We start from the raw sequence: 7604 nt of genomic DNA on the forward strand, positions 1-7604 counted from the left end.
AATATTAATACCCATAATACCTAATGGGTATTAGGTAAATAATTTTTCCCATTCCATGGACTGTCTATATTTTGGTCATGCTATCTTTTGCGGTGCAGAAACTTCTTAGTTTAATCTAGTCCCATTTGTTTATGTTTGTTTCCAACTACTTGGTCAGTGGTATTTCATACTTAAAGATGCCTTTAGCTTCAATGTCATGGAGGATTCTGCTTACATTTTCCCCCATATACCTATGGATTCAGGTCTGATATTGAGGTGTTTAATCCATTTTGATCTGACTTTGGTGGCTGGCATTAGACAGGGGTCTGTGTTGTTGTTGTTTCCCCCCGCCGCCCCCCACATGAAGGGAGCAATTTTCATAACCTCTCTTCCTCTCCTTTTTCCTGAACTTGAAAATAGGGCTACAACTAAATTCCTTACAAAGCTCTGAGAAGCAAATGAAATACTGCATGTATAGCACCCACCTCCCCATTCAAATATAGTAGATGTTCACCAGTGCTATCAACTCTGATTATTCATAAAAGAGACAAATTTCCTGGTGCTGTTTTGATTTAAGAAGACAGTACCATTTCCAGGCATCTCTTTTTCAGGGCTAACTCTATCAATATTCTGTCCTGATGGGAAAGAGGAAGAAACATCATTGGCAAGGAAGAGCTAGCTTAGAAGCAGGATGATATGAAGGATGGATATGAGCTAAGCTCAAATGTTCCCCCCTGCAGACTTTTTGAAATGCAGATTCATCAATCTCTTTGATGTCTCTGGCCTCTTCCAATAAACATCTTTCAGCATATTATTTGCTTTCTTAACCACACCACTTTTCACTGAGTTTAATGTTCTTGTAGGATTCGAAGGATCTTGGTGCATTCTTTCAAAATGAATTACAAGCAAGTCAAAAAGAATCTTTGGAAGGACTTTGAGCTCCAATTGGAAGGACAAAGGAGCTCCTCTCTCCTTTGAGCAGAGGTGGTGGGAATGCTTTGTGACTCAAATGGAAAACAGTCTCAGGTTTTCTGTGTGCCAGTCCATTCTGACACTGATCGATTTTTTTTTTTAATAAGTGAATCACCGTGAGGGTACAGTTACAGATTTATACATTTTTGTGCTCATATTTCCCTCATACAAAGTTCGAGAATCCATCCCTTCACCAGTGCCCATTCTCCACCACAAATAAACCCAGCATCCCTCCCACCCTCCCCAATCCCATCTCCCCCACACCCCACCCTGTCACTATGACAGGGTATTCCCTTTTGTTCTCTCTCTCTAATTAGGTGTTGTGGTTTGCAATAAAGATGTTGAATGGCCATTGTGTTCAGTCTCTAGTCTACATTCAGCATGCATCACCCTTCCCCGGAATGGCTTCCAACCACACATTACTTGATGTTCCCTTCCCTATCTGAGTTGCCTTCTCCCCAGAATGTGAGGCCAGTTTCCAAGCCATGGAGTCAACCTCCTGGTACTTATTTCTACTATTCTTGGGTGTTAGTTTCCTACTCTGTAATTCTATATTCCACAGATGAGTGCAATATTTCTATGTCTGTCTCTCTCTTTCTGACTCATTTCACTTAGCATGATACTTTTTCCATGCTGATCCACTTATATGCAAAGTTCATGACCTAATTTTTTCTAACAGCTGCATAGTATTCCATTGTATAGATGTACCAAAGTTTCTTCAACCAGTCATCTGTTCTAGGACACTCGGGTATTTTTTTCCAGATTCTGGCTATTGTAAACAGTGTTGCGATGAACATATAAGTGCAGATGTCATTTTGACTATACTTTTTTGCTTCTCTGGGTTATATTCCTAGCAGTGGTATTGCTGGGTCAAATGGGAGCTTTTAATTTCTAATTTTTTGAGAATCGTCCATATTGTTTTCCAAAAGGGCTGAACCAGTCGGCATTCCCACCAGCAGTATAGAAGGGTCCCTTTCTCCCCACATCCTCTCCAACAGTAGTTGCTTTTGTTCTTTTGGATGTGTGCTAGTCTCTGTGGTTTGAGGTGGTATCTCATGGTTGTTTTGTGCCACTAATCGATTATTAAGATCATCATGTATCTACAAAGAAAAGAGGGACCCATAGTTCTTATCACCCATTCTCACAGTTCTGATGTAATATCTTGCTGTTACTTTTGTGTTTACTGAATAATAAAGGATGATGGACATTTTTACATGTACCTATTGGTCACCTACTTGTCTTCTTTAGAGATTTGTCTATTCAGTTAATCTACCATTTTTTAATCATATTTTTACTGTTGTCATCCTTATGCAGGGTCCATGCTAATCTTCTCTGTATCGTTCCAATCTTAGTACATGTGCTAGTTTGGATTGGAGCAATAGCACAGCCAGTAGGGCATTTGCCTTGCACGTGGCCAACCCGGGTTCGATTCCTCTGAGAATATCCTGCCCACACGGCAGAGCCTGGCAAGCTACCCGTGGTGTATTCGTATGCCAAAAACAATAACAACAAGTCTCACAATGGAGACGTTGCTGGTGCCCGCTCAAGCAAATCAATGAACAACGGGATGACAGTGCTACAGTGCAGTGCTAATTTTACTGTTGAATCCTATTAGTTCTTTGCATATTTTGGATATTAACCTTTATTGGGCATCTGTTATGCAAACATTTCCCATATTCTCTGATAACTTTTAATTCCAATGCAAGTGTTTTTCACAAGGCTATGTGTGTGATTGTGTGTGTGTGTGTGTGCATGTATACAGGCACATGCGTGTGTGTGTTTGGGGGGCAGGGAATTAAGCCACATTCTACCATTTTCAAGACTCACTCCTAACTGTGCTCAGGGATCACTCCTGGCCATAGTCAAAAGAGTATATGTGATGCTGAGAATGGAGCTCTGGTCAGCTTCATGAGAGGCACCTGCCTTGCTTGCTGCACTTTTGGTCTGCCCAAGTTACTCTTACCTTACCTGCTATATTTTCTCTCTGGCCCCAGTTCTTTTTGAAAGAAAAAATTATTGAATTACCATGAGATACAGTTACAAATGTTTCATGTTTGAGTTTCAGTCATACAATGATCGAATACTTATCCCTCCACCAGTGCAAATTTTCCACCACCAATGTCCTCAGTATACCCTTCCCCATTCCAACCCTTTCCCTGCCTCTATGGCAGACAATTCCCCCCATACTCTTTCTACTTTTGGGTCACCCCCATTCTTAAGTTTGGTTAAGTCCCATTTGTCTAAGCCTGATGTCAAAGTGTATTGTTCATGGTTTTACCTTTGTGTTTTATCATTCAGATCTTATATCTGTCCAAGTCTTAAATATACTTTGAGTTAAATTTTGTATATGGTGTCAGGTAGTCAAAAGAAATTTTCTGTAATAGCTTTCTGATAGAATTAATTCAATTGGTTTCTGTTATCTCCAACTGAACTCTACCTTTTTTTTCTCACTGAATATTCTGGAAATCGAATAGAATGAGGAAACACTGGTTCTGTTAAAGACATCCACTTGAAATCTGTTAGTTACACCTGGGCTCCTATAATCACCCATTGTTTTCTAAGGGGCTGATTCATCAATAAGTAAGAAAAGTTTTCCAGAAATGCACCTATTATGATTCTAAAATGCAATTAAAGGTAAAAAAAATTGCAAATACCACTTTAACTCATAGGGTTTTTACTTCATCTGTCATTATCTAGACCCCTAAAGTGGTTTATTCCTGCCTTTAAGTTCTAAGAAAAATGGGGTGTTATAATATTTTCCAAATAATCATATAACTGAAGGTGATAAAAGATTATTTATTAAAGTTTTGCATTCTGATGTAAATGGAGGAAGTGGAAGAACTCGGAGAATTAGTATAATCATCATCATCATCATCCCATTGATCATCAAATTTCTTGAGCAGTCTTAGTAATGTCTTCATTCGTCCTAGTCCTGAGATTTTAGAAGCCTCTTTTTATTCGTCCTTTCCAATGGTGCCACATTGGAGATTCTTTCAGGGTCAGGGGAATGAGAACCATTATTGTCACTGGTTTTGGCATATAAATAAGCCATGGGGAGTTTGCAAGGCTCTCCCATGGGGGCAGGAAACTCTCGGTAGCTTGCCAGGTTCTCTCAGAGGGAGAACTAGGTTATAAAATGTCTTCTGGGAGCTTGGTTTTATAGTCTAGATGTTAGTCATTGGTGGGATTACATGGCACCAGGGCAATCCCTGGGTGTGACTGCCCAGCTACTGGAAAATGGGGAATCTGGGCAGAAGAGACACAGTTTGGATCTGAGCAGACTTAGAGGTCTTGGTCCCAGGTCCCACACACCTGGGTTCCTCACCGGTTCCTTCATACGTGAGGCTAGCTCGAACGTGTGGCAAGGAGCCTTGAGCATGGCTGTGGCTAGGCTCCCAAGGTCTTCGACCTTGGGAGCACTGCTCGAGGCAGGGAGGGAAACTGGAGCCCACCCCCTACGTGTCGGGGGTAGTCCCTGGGTGTGACTACCTTGCTACTGGAAAATGGGGAATCTGGGCAGAAGAGGCCTAGTCCTGATCCAAGCAGTCTTGGAGGTCTCGGTTAACGTAGAATTAGTAAGCTAGAGTAATTTCTTTTCTCCTCAATCTGGATCAGAGGCTTGACTTTTAAGAACAAATATTTCATATACTCTTTAATTTTACTAATCTCACTGCAGACCTTCAGAGCCTTAGGGTTTTATTGGATAAACTTAAGACTTGGGGCTGTAAACATAAATATAGTTACACTGAGGCAAAACTTAAGTTCAGTTTAGCTAAATGAACATCAATAGAAGATAAGGATTTGTTGGCTTCCCCAGGTGAATGGTTTTATGTGAAGTTACTATCACCCAATTATGGAAGCATCTTAGTGGAGACTGTCTCTCACCATATCTATAAAAAATCTCTCCTTCTGTAATTCCACATTTTCTAACTCCTAAGAATTACTTATCAGCACTATGCCTGTTTATTCAAGAATTAACTTTACTTGCTCAGATGTTTCTATGGAGCTATGTGTTGACTGATGAGAAAAGTTGTAGTCTAAAAGAAGATTTGAGGAGGTGCCTGAGAGATAGCACATCCAGTTGGGCACTTGCCTTGCACATGACTGATCTGAGTTCTATCGCCAGTACCGCTTATGCTCCTCTGAGACTACCAGGAATGATCCCTCAGTGAAAAGCCAGGAGTAAGATCTGAGCACCACCAGGTGTAGCCTAAAAATAATCCCTCCCAATTTTTTTTAAAAGAAAAAACTTGAAATTTTGAAGAGAGTTGACTTGCTTTACAAGAGAAGGAAAATTAGTTAAGTCTTTCTGCAATGATGAAACAATTATTAGCATTTTTAGGACATCAAACTCTTTTATAACTAAATATAATGCGGTACTAGATAAAAGTAATAAAACAAGAGTGCTGGACCAGGTCTAATGTCCCATATCTTATAAATTCCATGTTATCTTATGTTAAGAATATCCATTCTTTTTTTTTATTTCTCTCACTCTTCACTTCAACAAACATTCAGTGAGTACCATGGTATCAGTTACCATGTAATATACTGGATGTTTCTAGTGGAACAAAAGATGAATAATCATTAGAGTCAGGGTGAGTCCAATAAAGTGGAGAGAGCATACAATAAAATATAAGCAACTAGATATGAAGAGAGACCAGTTCTTGGAAGTATTTAGTGGAAAAGAAAACGTTTGGGAGGGAGGATGGAGAACTGATGTAAAACTGCTACTCTTGGAGAGAGGTGACTGTTGAAGATGGGCACTGGAAGAAAGGATGAGAGTCTTATCTGCCTGTGGATCCCTGTAGGAAGTAGGATACATAAGGCATCATATTTATGCTGAAAATATCACATTGTTATGCACCTTCCTAAATATTGTTCATAAAATATGATAAGGTTCTTCTGATATAAGAACATTGCAACCAAAAATGCCTTATGGAGTTAGGGGGTTTAAAACAAAGATACAACTCAATTACAAGAGTGAGCCAGTGGTTCAGTCATGTCATCAAAGACCAGTCTCCTCACCATAGCTCTACATGTGGGTGTGAGTCTACGAGTTAGTAAAAGTTGAACTTGACCAGCTTTGGTCTGTGTAAACTCAGAGCAGCATGTGTGTCACGGCCACTATTCTTTTGGAGACTCTCCCCTCCTCCTGCCATCTTTCCACATGCTACCCATTAAAGGTGTTGGAAACCTGAAAACCTATCCTCTCTCTGTCCCAACTCGACTCCATTCCTCAGACATTACTCTTGCAAATCATCTTCATTTCCAAAGCCAACATTTTCCAAATCAGGCCCACACGATATCGTCTCTGATCCCCTTTAATAGACCCATTCCCCGCTCCTTGACTCTGACAACTTTCCTCCCCACATTCCCAGATCCACATGACTTATTCCAGAAAGTTGACTTGTAATGCATCCTCCCCAGAAAGAGTTTGAAAATTTTTCAGTTGATACAGACAGATAGTCCCATATTTCTTACTGGTACAGTCTTTTATCTTATTGTGTTTAGACTCTGACCCACTGGAGATTCCCTTTTCAACATTGGCTAAAGACCTCTGATTCTTTCTATTTAAAGAAAAAGAGAAAGGAAGGACTGAGTTTTCTTTGATCAGAGACTACTATTAAAGAGTTCATTTGACCACAGTCCCGAACAAACAGAATGATGAGTAGTTTATTCTCATCACCACACTATGCTTAGCTTTCATCTGAAGATGGGACTCTTCGATGATGATAGCTCTAGTAGTAAAACCCAGATAATCCTTATAGGATGAGTCTAGTAAATTGGATTAAAACATTTTAATATTTTTTTTATAACTCTCAAGTTAGGGTTTTGGCAAAAAGGATGAAATTTCTAATCTTTGTCCAATAGAGAAGCCTACTTAACTAACTTTAACCTGGAGGGCTGTGTAAAAAGAGCTTTCCTGTATTCTATAGTTCTCTCATTGAACACGCCCATAAATTCTAAGTGCTTGCCTAATAGAAACTTTGTGTTTCATTGGCTCTCATAAAAAAGAAGGAGGCCATATTAGACGCCTGTGCCAGTGGACCATCAGGACTCTTTGGGGAATTTCCCAAAAGCAATCATAAAAAGAATTTTGACTTTGGACTTGAATATTTATTGCATAAATATATAAATGAGTGGATATAATCACTCTTGCTAAAAGGAATTTCTCACAACACCAAAATATCCTAAAAAAAACCTTTGAGGACATCTACTCAAGTGTTCTTTACATATCACTGACCAACAGATGAGAAAAGGAAAAAGTGAAAGTGGTCAAAACCACTCTTGATTAAACATTTGCCAAAAATGAAACTACTATGGTAGTGAAAGGACATTAAATGGCAATTATTACTGTTTTGTTGTTTACACTTTGATTTTTCCAGGTAGAAGACTGAGTCCCCTTACCAATTTTTTAATGGAGTCTCCTTACCTACGTGATAAGAAGGACTTTATTCCTGTACATACTTCCAACTGCCTTTTAATTTTTTTAATTGAATCACTGTGAGATACAGTAACAAAGTTTTCATGATTGAGTTCAGTCATACAATGATCAAACCCATCCTTCCACCAGTGCACATTTTCTACCACCAATGTTCCAAATACAGCTCCCGCCACCCTCACCCCATCCCACCCACTGCCTCTGTGGAAGG

The 7604-nt window shown here is 39.6% G+C and overlaps 1 non-coding gene across 1 annotated transcript; it reads right to left on the reverse strand.

Annotated features, from left to right (window-relative positions):
- Positions 1-2221: 2221 nt before the first annotated feature.
- Positions 2222-2330, reverse strand: LOC129406624 (U6 spliceosomal RNA). The gene has a single exon (XR_008631113.1). It is a non-coding gene; the product is annotated as a U6 spliceosomal RNA (small nuclear RNA).
- Positions 2331-7604: the final 5274 nt, after the last annotated feature.

Source organism: Sorex araneus, chromosome 7 (assembly GCF_027595985.1).
Source record: "Sorex araneus isolate mSorAra2 chromosome 7, mSorAra2.pri, whole genome shotgun sequence".
Lineage (NCBI taxonomy): Eukaryota > Metazoa > Chordata > Mammalia > Eulipotyphla > Soricidae > Sorex > Sorex araneus.